Source organism: Pipistrellus hanaki (genome assembly GCF_964339955.1).
Source record: "Pipistrellus hanaki genome assembly, chromosome: 1".
Taxonomy (NCBI): domain Eukaryota; kingdom Metazoa; phylum Chordata; class Mammalia; order Chiroptera; family Vespertilionidae; genus Pipistrellus; species Pipistrellus hanaki.
In genome coordinates, this window is record NC_140503.1 from 7,642,709 (window position 1) to 7,658,804 (window position 16,096).

Here is a 16,096-nt window from a genome sequence, read left to right on the forward strand (position 1 = left end):
GTGCTTTCCCGTTTGCAAGAAGAGAATACACATGTGATGGATGCATGGGGAAACGTGGAAGGCAAACATAAACATCTAACAGTAGTTTTATGACTGGCGGTAGGTAGAATTAAGGATGATTTTTCTTTTTTATACTTGCCTTTTTTTTTTATTACAATTGCATATTATATAATAAAGTTTGTCAAAGTTCAATATACATTCAATGTAAACATGGAGTAACTGTTTATTAGCTGGTGAGCAAGCAAACTGGGCGAGGAACAGCCCAACGCTGGCAGCCCACCCACCACTTAAACCCATTCCGCAACACAGGCAGGCCAGAGCCGAGTCCTGGTTTTAGAAAAGGGGGAGGCGGAGCAAGAGGGAAGTAACCTGCCCAGGCGGCTCTGGCCCAGCCCCAAAGCTGGCCTTCTGAATTCCTGGTGCCGCCTTCTGCTATGTGCTCTGCGTCTCCAGATTATTCTTTTTTCTTGTTGTTAATCCTCACTGGAGGATGTTTTTCCATTTTTTTAAAGAGAGAATGAAGAGATGGGGAGAGACAGAGAAAAAGAGAGAAACATCGATGTGAGAGACACACATCAGCTGGCTGCCCCCCTCCCCCCTCCTGGCACTTGCCCTACCAGGGCCAGGGATCCAGCCTGCCACCGAGGTACGAGGTACGTGCCCTTGAAAGAATCAAACAAGGATCCTTCAGTCATGGTCTGATGCTCCATCCACTGAGCCAAACCGGCCAGGGCTCCAGATTACTCTTACTGAAGCACATGCCCAAACCTGAAATAAGGTTTTAAAGCATCAAAGGCGGGACTGAGGCTGAGTCCTGGCCAGCTGCATTCCTCACCTCAGACCCGGCCTCTGCCCTGAGAATGCTGTTCTAAAACCAGCCTTCCTGTGACAGAAGCCCGGCCTGCCACCCTGAGATAAAGGGAACACAGTCTCTGGCATGCAGGGCCTCAGAGCAGAGTCTGTGAGGCTGACCTTTGCCTCCGATGCCATGGCTCCGTTCACTCATTCATTCACCCGCTGTGCCTGTCTCTGAACACCCACCCGTCAGACACAGTGCTGGGTACTGGGAGGGCAGTAGGCCTCTGTCCCCACAGAGCCTGCCGCCAGCTAAGACATGAACCACCTCTATGCCTAAGAAACCATCTTTAGCACTCTGCCTAACCCAGGCCTAAAACTCAAAACTGGGTTTTCCCCACAAGTGAAGAAACAGCCAGCCTGAGGCTGGTGAAAGTTTAAAAACCTAAGAAGGCCTCAGGCCTGTGCTTCTCCAATTGGACTGTCCATCCATACCCCTTGGGGGTCTTGTTAGAATGCAGATTCTGACTGGGCAGGCCTACAAGGGAGGGCAGTTGGGGGTAACCAGGCCTGCAGCAGAGGGCAGTTGAGGGGAACCCAGGCCTGCAGGGGAGGGCAGTTAGGGGTGATCAGGCCAGCATCCCTCTAGGGGTCCCAGATTAGAGAGGGTTCAGGCTGGGTGAGGTACACACACCTCCGTGCACGAATTTCATGCACCAGGCATCTAGTTTTCAATAAAAGGCTGGACAGCCAATATTTCCAGCCTTGCGGGTCATGCCATCTCCTGCCACAGCTACTCCACTCTCCCACTGTATCACGAAAGCCCCAGAGATGTGGCTATATTGTGATAAAACCAGGGTCCCTTTGGTCTGACCTAGGGAGTGAGCAAGTGTCCTCTGCCCTCAGTGTGGGTGGTTTTATCATCTTTCCTCCACACCATTAACCGGCTCCCTGGTTTACACACCAGGCTCTCTGCGTCCCGCTCATGTGACTTAATCCCGAGGAGACTCCTTCCTCTGGAGGCACTCCCTGGTGAAGAGTCAGGGACCGAAAGGATAAATAAAACACTAGAATCCATGGCTGGTCTGACTGTGAACAGAATACGCTAAACTGCCTAAATTAGCAAATAAAGCAACAGCTCCTGAAAGTACCACCAGGTTATTTTTTTTTTAAATTCAAGTTTTCCTTTCATCCTTCTACTAATTTACTAGCAGGTTACTTCTCAGTGAGGGAAAGGGCCTTATACACGCACAGTGATGCTTTTATAGTTAACATCTGGCGATGGGTTTCCTCTATCATTTTCTTTTATAAACAGAATGTGGTTCCTTAAACATAATGGCAAGTTAAAAGCCTCACAGTAACAAAAACAAACAAACAAAGAGCCTCACAGTATGACACTGATCGGAAAATGTCACTTTAGAAAGACACAGGTACTAACACTATTTGGGGAAACATATAGGGGCCCGGGGTGAAGATGAAAAGTGCAAGTTCTATAATCATCCCATTACCCTTGGCAGTGAGCACTTAGAGCAGCCGGCCTCAGGTGGCCATTTCCTCCTGATCGGCAACATTCCTGACAAAGCCACAATCTTGCAGCAAAGTGAAAAACTCCTCAAGAAAGTGCAATGATCCCCGCTGAACTAGCTCTTTGTGACTGCTGCTTTCAGTCTCTCCCCCCACCCCCCCGCCCCCCCAATCCATCCAACTAACAGGGCCCAGCAGACGCCACCAGGCGCTCACAGGCACCAGAGAGAGAAGCAAAGGAACAAAACCCTCCTCGGAGCTGCCATTCTCCTGGGAAGAGACCATTGAAATGCAGAGGTGAGCCGAAACCGGTTTGGCTCAGTGGATAGAGCATCGAACTGCGGACTGAAGGGTCCCAGGTTCGATTCTGGTCAGGGGCATGTACCTTGGTTGCGGGCACATCCCTGATAGGGGTTGTGCAGGAGGCAGCTGATTGGTGTTTCTCTCTCATCCATGTTTCTAACTCTCTCTCTCCCTTCCTCTCTGTAAAAAAGAAATAAATAAAAAAATAAAAAATAAAAAGATTAAGGCAGATCTCAATGTGTCAAGAGTGGAAAGATCTCCGAGGTGTACTGCTAGGGGCTATGTGTCTAGTCTGCTAGACATCTGTGGGGAGAAAATGAGCAGACAACCGATACTCTAACCAGGGAGGAGGAGCAAGTCCCCCCATGCACAGGGCTGGAGAGTGGGACACGTGGCTGTCTGCTCTGAGCCCTGTAATGTGCAAGGCCCTTCACACAGGCCTCCCAGCCGCCTGGGGCCAATCTCAGTCCTCCCTTCAGGCGTTTGAGAAAACGGAGGCCCAGAGGCAGAGAAACTTATTGGCAAGCAGCACTGCTGGTAAGTGATAAAGATCTGACTCCAAAGACTGCTTTTTCCACCACATCACCGGGCTTGTCCTAAAAGCTGTTTATGTGAACGTCTGGGAGGCCCTGTAACCACAGATGGGGACACTACACCCCACACCTGGAGCCCAAGCACAGAACGGGCCTCGTGCTTCCTCCAGGACACCCACAGTGCTCTTTGCCCTACTGTTCTAAGGCACGCGTGGACAATCAAAGACACCCTGGTCCTCACAAAGCTGAGGTCAGTGCACAGGCCTTTACAAAAGGGTTTCACAAGCCTCCAGGGACGAAACCTCTGCTCTTCCCACTTGGTCCTGTGAACCTCTTCAGTTGCCAAGGCTGCACTAGGTCAGGATTCAATGGAAGGATCCTGCCTACTTCAAGAAGCCTACCATCAAGTGGGGTTCCATCCATTTGGGAGGTTTGGGGCAGAATACCCATTTGAGATAAGCTATCACCAACAATATAAGAAATAAGGCCACGATCACATGACCATCTATACAGCAGAGTCAAGTTCAAACCCAAGTCTGACACCAAAGCCCACACCTTAACCACCATCAATTGGCTGTATCCTCTCACTGCCAGATGTGATTTGCTAACTGGCTCTGGGTTAGAAACAGCAAACCATCAAAACCAAGCTGAACAATGACATCTGAAAAGAGCCTTCCCACCGGAAGGTTTCTGATCCTACTCTCTGCTCTCCGGAAGTTTACAGTGGAACCATGAAACTGGTGCCAGCTGACAACATGCAAGAGATGCCAGACCTCCTCCATGACCAAGCTTGAGTCAAGCTCCTCTAAGCCCCCTTCCCAACTATGCCGTGGCCTGCTGCACCGTTTTAGCAAAAACCCTGTGAGAATCTCCCACCTTTGATAATTCATCAAGGACCTCTTAGTAATTTCCCTCCACTGACCCTCTTACCCTTAAGTCCCAGCTGTCCTCTGTCTTCAGAATTAAGCTCAGATCTATAATATACCAGTCTCTCTCCCCTAAGAAACAGCTGAAATATAGTAAAAACCCTCTTGCTGTTTTAACAAGTGTCCGAAGCAATTTCTCTTTAACGCAGGACTCATAACTACTAACTCAGGGGAGATCTGAGGGCCTCTCTGGTCCTTTATCTGTGAAATGAGATGGTAGAGCTGAATTAGAAAGAGACCGTTCAGTTCTCAGATCATTTATTTCCTGTTTAAAGACTTGAGTTAAGATCCAACTCGATCTCATCAGAACTCTCAAATTAAAAAAGTATTTTGTTCAGGTTAACAATTTATTTTCCTACAGGAAAATTTTCTGATTCAGCATTCTTATATTTCTATGGAGTGATGAACTTTGCCTTATTTTTTTTTAATAAATTATACTTTAACATTATAAAGGTATAAGCAACTAATCATACATCAAAATAGTAAAAAATTCATTTTTTTAATCCTCACCTAAGGATATGTTTGTATTGATTTTAGAGAGAGAGGAATGGAAAGTGAGAGAGACATGGATATGAGAGTGAAAACACTGATCCGTTGCCTCCCATACCAGCCCGCAAGGCTGAACCCACAACCTAGGCATATGCCCTGCCCAGAAATTGAACCTGCAATCTTTTGATGTACAGGAAGACACTCTGACCAACCGCACCACCCAAACAGGGCAAAATTCATTTTTACATCTACTAATGGTAAGAAAGATTTGGAAATCTAGCAAAGTAAGATTGGCGAATGGTTAATGTTTTTCCAAATTTTTATATTCCCTGCTTATTTAACACTTGAATTTCCATTTTGGAAACGTGGTATCATTGTAATTTATAGTCTTTTCCCCAAATGACTTTTATAGCTATATATTAATTAAGTTAAAATTCAATTCATGTTGCAAGAAATTGAAGGGTAGATACTGAACCTCAGAAATATACAAAATATAACAGAAGACATCTTATTACCTATCAAAGGCCATCAACAGCTAATATTTTATAAATCTGTTGTTAAGTCTCTTTCCCCATAAAACAAAACATTAAAGATGAAAATTTCCCCATGTACTGTCCCATTCTCCCCACACAAGATAACCAATATAGGAATCTAGCATTTCTTCCCAATCAATTTATTATTATACTTTTAGAAAACATACATATCCACTTTATAAACAGTCCCCTACTAACGGACATTTAGTCTATTTTGATTTTTGTTTACCATTATAAATGACGTTCCAATAAGCATCCTAATACTCCTCCTCTTGTATACAAATGTGTGTTTCTCTAGGCTACTTTCTGTAGAAATACTGAGTCTTAAGATATACCCATTTGCTAGTTAGTAGCTATAGTGTTTGAAGGCACACTTCCACTTGTAGTGAATCCTTTCTTCAAACACCTAACATCTCTTGATAGCATCAACCTTTATCATTTTTAAAATGGTTTTCATTTTATACCAATGCTGGTAAATACTAGGTTTGCTTCTAGCCTCCCTTCCAGTCTATCCATTTTGTACCGTCCAGGGCTGCACATGTAAATGCAGGACGGAACACTGACCCCCCCACCTTCACACAGACAGGCTTTCACAGCTCAGAGCTGGTGACCGCCTGGGGAAAGGAGTGAATCCACGGGTCAGTCTTCGTCTGGGTCCCGGGGACCCACGTACTCACAGACAGCATCACAGTGCGGCTCCACCAGCTGGTTCTGTCCCCGCAGGTGAACACGGCCTGGCTCTGCTCTCCGTCCCAGTGCAGCAGGCGGCCCACCCTTCCAGCCCGTGGCCCCAGCACCGCCAGCACTCGGCTGCCCTGGACAAGGGTCTCCAGCATGTCTTCCCTGACGCCTTCTAGGACCTGGCCTTCATCTGTCTGACACATCCAAGTATCTGGACAGAAAACATCTTCAATTGTCACCTTGGTGTTGTAATACTTGTGCGGTTTCTGCTCTCTCCCTCTTGGATGGAAGCTCCTCTGGTCGGCCTGGAAGGCGCTTCCTCTTCCTCTCTTCTGCTCCCCGCTGGGTGGGGAGATCTTGATCCTGGAAGGTCTCCCAGGACAAGGCTGTTCCCTCTGGAGAAGTTCTGCTCACCTGGCTGAGATCCAAGGAGCTCTTATCAAATTCCTGCTGGGAAACAGTCCTTAGAAAGTGACCTCATTCAGTGACCTCGCAGTTCCCCACGGCCAAGTGAAAGGTGGCCCGAACACTGTCAGGATCGGGGCCTTCCACCTTACCATAGAGGCCTCGGGGAGGGCCTCTATGAAAGATCCACCACAGCTCCTCCGGGGGCCAGTCCTGGAGGCTGGTCTTCCTTATCTTCCTCGTGTTCCGCATCTGGCCTCAGCAGGCGGAGGGGGCTGGTGGGGGCCAGGGCCTGGAGGTCCATCTGGTTGGTGCCCAGTCCTAACCCTTTAGGCCTCGGTGTGTTGACACGGAGCCTCACTACTTCACTGAAGGTGCGGCTGATGCCCTGGCCAGGTTTCCAGCCCATGCCCTGCAACATGGCCAGCCCACCGGCCTCCACAGGGGCTGCCTCATAATCTGCCTGTTGGATACTGTCTTGGCCTGGGGTTTCCTGTCTGCCCCTTCCTCACTGGGTATGCGTCTGTTCTGGATCATGGAGATGGGAGTATGGAGTCAACACCCTCATGCTCTTTCTCATCCAGAGACTTCTTAGATTCCTCAATGAGCTCCTTCACAGCCTGGGGCAGCGCCCCATCCACCACGGCCTCAGCAGATGGGCCGGGAGCCTGGGCTGGTGGCAGCCTTCCAGGGCCATTTTGAATCGAAGGGATGACGAGTTCCTTGGGGGCTTCGGAGGGATTGACACTCTGCAATTTCCTCCCTTCCACAATCTTCAAGAAACCCTTCTCTTTGGGAGCCGCACCCAGGCCATCTCCCAGGTCTGCCAGCCATCTCTGGGCAGCCGTGCCAATGAAGCTGAACGAAATTGGGGCAGGGGAGGGTCTGCCAGCCAAAAAGCACCCTCTTCAGCGTCTCCCATCATGCTCCTCTTCAGACTTCATTATTTCTAATCCGACGGATATAAAGTGATGTAAGCATGGGTTTCATTTGCATTGACTGGGTTACAAGAGCCCAATGTGTTTAATCATTCTGACTTCAGGACCTTTGATACACGTGACAAATTCCCCACCATAAACTGGGATTCCATTGCCATCTACAGAGCAACATCTGCATTTAAAAAAATGCTGGACATTTTCCTTCACAGAGAGTCACAGGTTGGAAAATTCAAGGAGCAGAGTCCTTCCTCTTCAATGTATTCTTACTGAACAATAACTCTCTCCTCTCCCTTCCCACTGCCACTCGTTAAACCCTCAAAATTCTCCTGGGAATTACCGCCATGAGCTCCCTAGGTTGGTTGCTCACCGTCCAATGCTTGTTGACACTACAGGGTATCTAAGACAGGCATCTAGTGAATTCAGCTTTCAGGACAAAATCCAACTCTCTTGGCGCAGCACGGGAGGCCCTGCTAACTGTTCTCTCTTCTCGTGGCTCAAGAAACCCACCGCCCACATGAGCCCTTTGCTCCATCAGCTCCAGTATTCCACCTCCCAAACCAGTGCTCTTCCCATGCCTTCTCCAGGCTGTTTTCCAGGTGAGAGTCTCCTCCATCCCACCAGCTCCCCCCACTCCTCAAACTCCACTCCAGCAGGCCTTCTCAGCACAGTTCCACCGCTTCCGGAACCCTGGAATGGCTCCCCTTTACTAAATGATCCCAGCTCAGAAAGCTTAGTCAGGCGTCATACCTGTTTGCTCACGAATGCAGCCTTACAGAAAAGACATGGGGTTTCTCCACTCACCACAGACCACAGGGAAAGTCTCAAATCATCTCGGGCATTTCTTCCCACCCATAAAAAGAAATAGCGGACCCCGAGTTCCTTCTTCCAGCCCCCCGATGCTTCCGTTCTCACCATGGAGCCCGTTAGGAGGTATGACCTCAGTCTTTTAGGGGCAGAAGACCAGGTCCGCTAACGTTCCTCTCCGTGGTGGGTATGACTCTTCCTGCAGTCCTCCCCCCCCCCCTCCCCCCCGGCCAGGGTCAGGCCTCAGAGCACGGGTTTCCCGGGCTCCTCAGAAGGGTTGTTTGTTTCCATAAGCTCCGGGCATGCCTGCTGTCCTCACAGCCCTTCCCCTCCGGCTGCAGAGAACCGGCTGGGGAAGGGTGCAGTCCTCCACATGAAAAGCACCAACAGCTTGAACCGTCCCCGGATGACTGCAGAGGTGGGACCCGAGCCCCGGACCCCGCCCGGCCTTCGCGCCTGTGGAACCTCAGCAAATGCCCTCTCCTCCTTCCCAGCCGGTCCCTCCCGGCTCCTGGAGGGGGCGCCGGGGCTTCCCGGCCGAGCACGCGCCGCACAGAGCCCACCACGCCCACCTCCCCCCACCCCCGCCCTCTCCCCCACCCCCACAGGATGGCGGGCCCCGAGCTCGTGGGGTTTCCCCAGGGATGCCTCGGTGCCAGAAATTCTCCTCCGCAGGGTGAGAAGCGATTACCCTGAAAAGGCCGGGAGACGTGGGGGCTGAGAATCCCAGCCGTGAGGCCAAGAGGCGCGGCAGACGCGCGGCCCCGGCCCCGGAAATTACCTGCGGCGGCGGCGGCGGCAACAGCAGGACCGTGGGAACTTCTCGTGGCGCGCAGCCGCAGACGAGCCACCTCCTGCTGTTCGCCTGGCAGTGATTGCAGAGCTGTGGCCTCCGTATCCTTTTAAAGGGCCGACTGCGCCACGCTGATAGGCGAAACGTCGGGGCGGGGCTTCGGGGAAAGCCAATGGGAGGTGGGAACAAGGCCGGTGAGCTAGAGGGACGGGACTACAAGTCCCAGCATGCACCGGGCTTAAGTACCCAGCGGCCCAGGAGATAGTGGAGGTTGAGTGCCAGATAAGCTAGGAATCTAAAGTCCAGGGGTTTGGGGGAACCAGAGGCTTAGTGATTCCAGAACTGTCCTTCAAAGGATCTAAAAACTAGCACGCAGAGCATTCTAACCCATTCCTCTTCTCTTCCCACAAGGCAAAGATGCTCTCGCTCAACATTAATCCTTTGTTTTCTTTCACTATAGTGCCCTTGCCCCAACCTGCTTCCTGTAAGAACCTCCCATGTTGTACACCTCCTCAGAGTCCTTCCAGTTGCTGGATGGGATGTTTCGCCATTCACTAATCGCTTTAAAAAGCCTACTAGATCTTTACATCTAATCTACTGTACTTCAATTGCAGTACTTGTTTAAAAACAAGTCCAGTTTTCTTGCGGTGAAGACAATTGACTAAGGACCCTTGGGGCTTAGGCTAATATCCAACACTTACCGTGCACTCAGTCAATAGCTGACACTTGACTGGAGCCTGTTTTTAGTTTCATTTCATGTACTAATTCATTTGGTCTCTACAGCAATCCTAAAGAGACAAGCTACCGGTAGTATTCCAGGACAATCGGGAGAGGGAAATAGACAGTTAAACAGCAGCTATCTAGTAAATCCTATCTTCTCTAAATCAAGGATGTTTAAAGAGTAAATGGTTTGGCCAGGTCGGTGGGCTCAGTTGGTTGGAATATCTTCTGGTACACGCTAAAGGTTCCATTCCTGGTTAGGGCACATACCCAGGTTGCAGTTGGGATCCCCAGTCGGGAGTATGTAAGGGAGGTAACCGAGAAATGTTTATCTCTCACATTGACGTTTCTCTCTCTTCTCTCTCTCTCTCTCTCTCTCTCTCTCTCTCTCTCTCTCTCTCTCTCTCTCTCTCTCTCCTCAGGTGAGAATTAAAAAAGAAAAAAAAATAGTAAATGATTTACACTTCTCCCTAACCACTTTTTCCCTAACCAGAGGGAGACAGATAGCAGAAATCCAATTAATGCCATTTCCCAAGGACAGAGGAACTTAAGAGAATAAATCTTATTGTGGTATATCAGCATTAAGCTGACAAATATTCTATTGAGATTCTCCCCTAAGAACTACCTTAAACGCCTAGCCTCTGAAACCCCTTAAAATGAAGGTTCCAGGGTATGCTCCCCCAAAGGCATGCATCTCCTAAACTCTAAGGGACCCCATGAGGCTGCAACCAGGACAGCAATAGGCAACTTGCAGTTCATCACACCCAAACTCCCTGGACCTGTCCCCGAGGCTCTCAGAGGGAAGGCAGGAAAGGGTGTGCAGGTGGGAAGAGATCAACCAATGAACGTGTATGCATATTTGGTGAAGACTTGGGGTCGGATGTGGGGGCCAGCAGGGAGAGATCAATGGGGGGTTGGGGGATGGAGATATATATAATACTTTCAACAATAAAGATTAAAAAAATAAAATAAAATATTATTTTATATTTCTAAAAATTAGCAACAGACACAATCAATCAAAGTGATGCACCACGTAAGTGAAATGAAGAATAAAAAATGAACAATTAATTAATTAAAAACAACAATAATAAAAAAAATTAGCAACAGTACTTGGGAAGATTATGAAAAAAATAGGTAAGGTGCCAAAACCGGTTTGGCTCAATGGATAGAGTGTCAGCCTGTGGACTGAAAGGTCCCGGGTTCGATTCCACTCAAGGGCATGTACCTTGATTGCTGGCACGTCCCCAGAAGGGGTGTGCAGGAGGCAACTGATTGATGATTCTCTCATCGATGTTTCTCTCTATCCCTCTCTCTTCCTCTCTATAAAAAAAATCAATAAAAAAAATATTAAAAAAAATAGGTAAGGTTTCTCAACCTCAGAAATCCTGACATTTGGGGCCTGGTAATTCTTTGTTGTGTGTGAAAAGATGTCTCCACAGTGTGAACGAAAGGGGCCACATGCTGACCTGACAAGCTCATGGAAGACCTGCATGGCGGGCTTGCAAACTCAGAGACCTAAAGTCCCATTGATGATCTGAAATTAAACTTTAACTAAAAGTAGTGATGGTGGGCAGTTACATCCTAGGCCAGTATCTTCCCTGACAAGGTCAACCTTTCCCTTAACAGAGCCTGTCTTTTTGCATCTATAATAACATACCCTTGAAGTGCCTGTAACTTCCCTTTCTCTGGACCCCAAGGAGCACAACCTAATGGGCCTGAGCTCCAGGACAGATACCACAAATTCCTTCATTGTTGCGTTCATTGGCCTGCACTCACCTAAGTATGTGTCTGTCATTTTACTTTTTATCCAATCTCAGGGGTTTCCCTGCATTGCTTTCTCCCGCCTTCTAGTCTATCACCAATGGATTTCATGTAGCCCACCTACGTCCCTTTCCTTTGATTGCAATGTATAAATACAGATGTAACCCGCCATTCTCCGGAGCATTATCTCAATTCATTGAGGTTCTGCTTCCCAACAGTTAGGCTCAAATAAACCCACAAAATTTTTTTTACAGGTTTCTATGTGTTTTTTTTCCTTAACAACAGATTGATCCGCTCCTGGGCAGCTGATCCTGATGTCAGCCTGGCCTTGTTGCTTTTCTAAGGCTGGAGCTGAAGCAGACTGAGGCCTAGATATTATCACTAGTGCTTACACTGCTTAAGGGAGTGGTTGTGCAAGGGCTTGTATGGGTGAAGTATGGTAGCAACCATACTTGGGTAAAAATTGCTGTTTAATATTTTAACCTTGCTGTTTTGGGCTCTGTACTCATTTAAAAGTTATTTTGATTTTCTGAACTTATGTATGCTATCCCAATACTCCCTTAATGATGGTTTGAATAGGCCACTGATTGTGATCTCACTGGTCATCGAAGCACATTCCTGGGACCCAAGAAAGTTCAATTATCCTATCATCTCAGTAACTACAGATAACTGAATTTCCGTTGACTCAGTGATCCCAGACTCTGGACAGCACAATCATTCTAAATTGTCCAGGTGGTTCATCCCAGGTAATGTGCTTCTGCTGATTCAGTGGTTCGTAGATACTTTAGATAACTAACTTGCTCAGTTTCACTTCTGTAAAATCCGAGAAACAGGTTCCTCATTCCAGACCCAAAGATGTAATGGATACCTTTGTGATAGTCTGCCAGTATAAGCCAGGCATGGTAAGCTGTTTGGGGCTTCGAGATTTGGAGCTTTAGCCCCTTGTATGACCCCTTATTGCTCTCTTTAGGGAGTATAAACCACATGAATAATGATACGCTAGCGGATGGAAGAGTCCCAACCCCATGACTAGTGATTATAAAAGGTCAGGGGTCTAAACCGCATGATCACCCATATGCTAGCGGAGGAAAGGTCACCCTGGAGGTGAGGTCCCACCCTATACCCTTCAGTTTCCCACTGCTAGGCACCCAGGGCTTATTGCCCTGGTGACCTTTGTACCTGGCCTATAATTCAGGCTCTGCTTATGCCTGTCTGCCTACTACAACGTCACCTCTCTGTGCTTCATAGTGTTACCAGAAAGGGGGCCTGGCCCTGGTGGGTCTGCCTGGCGCTGGCGGGTAGTTTGTGAATTATTGATTTTGTGCAGGAAAAATTTCACAACACGAGTTCGGGTGAATTTTAGAGGATGTTTATTAAAGCTAGGGACAGTGAGACAAGGAAGGGCTTAGGATAACAGAAGAACAAGGTGGAGAACTGAGCCCAGGCTGGGCTGCTTTGGCTCACTAAGAAGTCAGAGGAAAGGGGTCCTTCCGGGCAGGTTCAGGGAGTTTGCATGGGACCAGCTGCCTATTGCTGTACTGGTTGTAAGCCTCATGGGGTCTCTTAGAGTTTAGGAGATGCATGCCTGTGGGGAAGGAGAGGGGGAGGGGAAAGGTCACCCTGGGGGTGAGGTCCCACCCTACAGTTTTCAGGAAGGAGAGCATACCCTGGAACCTTCATTTTAAGGGGTCCCAAAGGCTAGGCATTTAGAGTAGGTCTTAGGGGAGGATCTCAATAGAATATTTGTCAGCTTTACACTAATATACCTCAATGAGATTTATTCTCTTAAATTCCTCTGTCTTTGGGTGCGGCTGGCAAACGGCACTGATCGGATTTCTGTTACCTGTCCCCCTGAGTAGTGCACCTTAGCTATTTGCCCTATGGTTAGGGAAAAGTGCAAACCATTTACTGTATTTTTCCGAATATACGATGCCCCCATGTGTAAGACACCCTCCACTTTTCCAACCGAAAATTAAGAAATCAATATTTTAAATATTTTGCTAGTATTCCTCTTAAGGCCTTCTTTTTTTCCTTTTTTTTTTTTTTTTTTTTTTTTTTTGGCTTCTTAACGAGTTGTTTTTCCTGTTTTCATCACTGTCTGATCATACCCTCAGTGGGAGGAGGTCCAAATTGTCTCTCTGCAGCTCTATTTCCATGCCTAGCCTTTGGTCGATATGGGGGACCAGGAAGGAACCCACCTCTAGTGGGAGGACTGCCCTTCAAATTATGTTTTTGGAAGAAGCTTAAACTCCAGTTAGATCGAGTATTAAATCTATGCTTGGTATCCTGGGCTTTTAACCTCATTTTGGGTTAAAAGTGCTGCTCATTTGGCCTGTGTTTCTCTCTCTCTGTCTCTCTCTCTGTCTCTCTCTCTCTCTCTCTTTCTCTCTCTCGTGTGTGTGTGTGTGTGTGTGTGTGTGTGTGTGTGTGTGTGTGTTCTCTTAAGACTTAGAACATGCATAGAAAAATATGCACAAATTACAAATGTACAAACTATAGCTCAATAAATTTTCACAGACTGAACACACCCAGGTTACCAGCACCCAGATAATAAACAAAACAAAACAAAACTAGGCCCGGGCACCTGGCCAGCACCCCAGAAGCTTCCTGTAGGCCTCCTGCAGATGATTTTTTAAAATTTATTTATTTATTTTCATTTTCTTTATTGAGGTATTATATGTGTACATATCTTACCATTGCCCGCCCCCCCCCCACTCTACTCCCATAGATGCCCTTACCCCCCAGAGTTTTGCGTCCATTGGTTATGCTTATATGCCTGCACACAAGTCTTTCTGTTGATCTCTTATCTCCCCCACCTCTTCCTGACCTTCCTGCTTTAATATGAAGATGATTTAAAAAAAACACACAAAAAAACAATGTCTCATAATAAAATAAATAAATAAAATAAAATATCCCATAACCTCCCCTCCCCTGGACGCTTAATGACGCTATTCCCTCTAGCCCCCTGCACCTTTGTTTTTATTCTGGCCAAGCACTACTTGTTCTTTTTTCCCTTTTTAATTGTTTTTTAATTGTAGTAAAGTATCTCTAACCTAAAGTTCGCCATTTTAACCGTTTGATGTGGACAGTTCAGTGACATTAATTGCATTCACACTCTTGTGCGACCATCAGCACTATCTATTTCCCAAACTTATGGTGGCTTCCAGCTCAGAAAGCATTCCATTTTTCCCAGAATAAAATCCTACCCAGCTCATGTCCCCTGACTCCTGCCGATGCCCATCCCCATCCCCTCATTTCCTGCCACATGACTCACTCCTCCAGCCGGCGGCATCCTGACCATGGCACACGCAGTTCCTCTTCCTGGAATGCCCTCTCCCTTCCAGTCACTCAGCTGGCTCCTGGCCACAGGACTCTCCTCCTCCGAGAACACAAGATAGCACCCACCCCCATCTCACTCTCGCCTTTCCCTTGCTTTACTCTCTCACTTTATACACTGTTTGTTCGCGATTCCTCAAAGGCACTGTTTTTGTTTTTAAATGATCAGAACCCCCCCCCCTTTTTTTTTTTTAAAATCAATCTTTATTGTTCATATTATTACAAAGGTTCCTCATTTCTTCCCCCCTCCACCAGGTTCCCACCCCACCCTCCGCCCCCTCCCCATCCCCCATTGTCCTCATCCATAGGTGCACATTTTATTTATTTATTTATTTTTTAAAATATATTTTTATTGATTTTGTACAGAGAGGAAGGGAGAGAGATTGTTAGAAACATCAATGAGAGAGAGTCATCGATCAGCTGCCTCTTGCACACCCCCTACTGGGGTTATGCCCGCAACCAAGGTCCATGTCCTTGACCGGAATCGAACCCGGGACCCTTCAGTCCCCAAGCCGACGCTCTATCCTTTGAGCCAAACCGGTCCAGACCATAGGTGCACATTTTATGTTCAGTCTCTTCCTCCCTCTCTTTCCCTTTTCTTCTTCCTCCACTCCCCTCCCATATCCCCTACTCTACTACAGTGAACAGCTATTATTGTTCATCAGGTTTTTCAATCTCCTTTTTTGTTGTTGTTGTTGTTGTTTTTTAATTAATAAACTATTACACTTCTAAGAATTTTAAAATCTAATAATTTTAAACCTTGTTTTTTTTTTATTCTGCCCTGGGAATTGAGAAGCAAACTTGTTTACATGTAAACTTGCCCTTAGGCTATCAAAAGGTATAGCCATTCAAGTGTAAATGGACACATTGTTTAAAGATAGCTGCTGGTTGGAATTGGATTATCTGTTCTGGGTGGGAAGGGCTTGTCATTCCCTTTCTCCATTAAAATTAAGGTAATAGCTTTAAAACCTCTTTTTGGCAAAGACCTTAAACTTTCAGAACTTTAAATTTTTCAGATAGTAAATCAGTTAATTAGCATTTTCTCAAATCAATAATAATACCTCCACATGCCCAAGGATACACTTCACACAAAAGACATTTCCAAATAGATCAACCAACCTCATCCAGGCCCCACACAAGGCACTCACAGATCAACACCCCAGCGCTATACTAACTCAACACATCCAGATCTAAGCCTTCAACACTTGATTCAGCAGACCCTCAAGTTCCCCCAAAAGTTTCCAGCCATGTCTGAGAGGCAGCCTTGGGGCGGGGGCAGGCGAGGAGCGAGCTGTTCTGGACCTGGTGGCTCAGGGTCTGGCCACTGCCGCTCCGGGCCTGGCAGCTCCCGACCTGGCTGCTCTGGGCCCGGCCGCTCTGAGCCTGGAAGTTCCCAGCCTGGCTGCTCCGGACTTGGCTGCTGCTGTTCTGGGTCTGGCTGCTCCCGACCCGGATGCTCTGGGTCCGGCTTCTCCGGGCCCGGCCACTCCGGGTCTGGGTGTTCCTGGACTGGCCACCCTGGGCTTGGCCGCCTCCGCCTCAGGCCTGGCTGCCA

The 16,096-nt window shown here is 47.7% G+C and overlaps 2 protein-coding genes and 1 pseudogene across 5 annotated transcripts in view; all 3 read right to left on the reverse strand.

Annotated features, from left to right (window-relative positions):
• Positions 1-8,836, reverse strand: part of LGMN (legumain) — a 31,471-nt gene extending 22,635 nt beyond the window's left edge. The window contains exon 1 of one of the 3 annotated variants that reach the window (XM_084873591.1): positions 8,713-8,836. The gene's annotated coding sequence lies outside the window, so the exon portion shown is untranslated. Of the gene's footprint in view, positions 1-369; positions 479-8,622 lie in introns of those variants that run through there. The other 2 variants (XM_084873594.1, XM_084873593.1) reach the window with 2 other exon arrangements.
• OTUB2 (OTU deubiquitinase, ubiquitin aldehyde binding 2) overlaps positions 1-16,096 on the reverse strand; it is a 132,858-nt gene that overhangs the window by 34,962 nt on the left and 81,800 nt on the right. The window lies entirely within an intron of this gene.
• LOC311617224 (G-patch domain and KOW motifs-containing protein-like) lies at positions 4,672-7,111 on the reverse strand (annotated as a pseudogene). The gene has a single exon. The product of its transcript is annotated as a G-patch domain and KOW motifs-containing protein-like (transcript).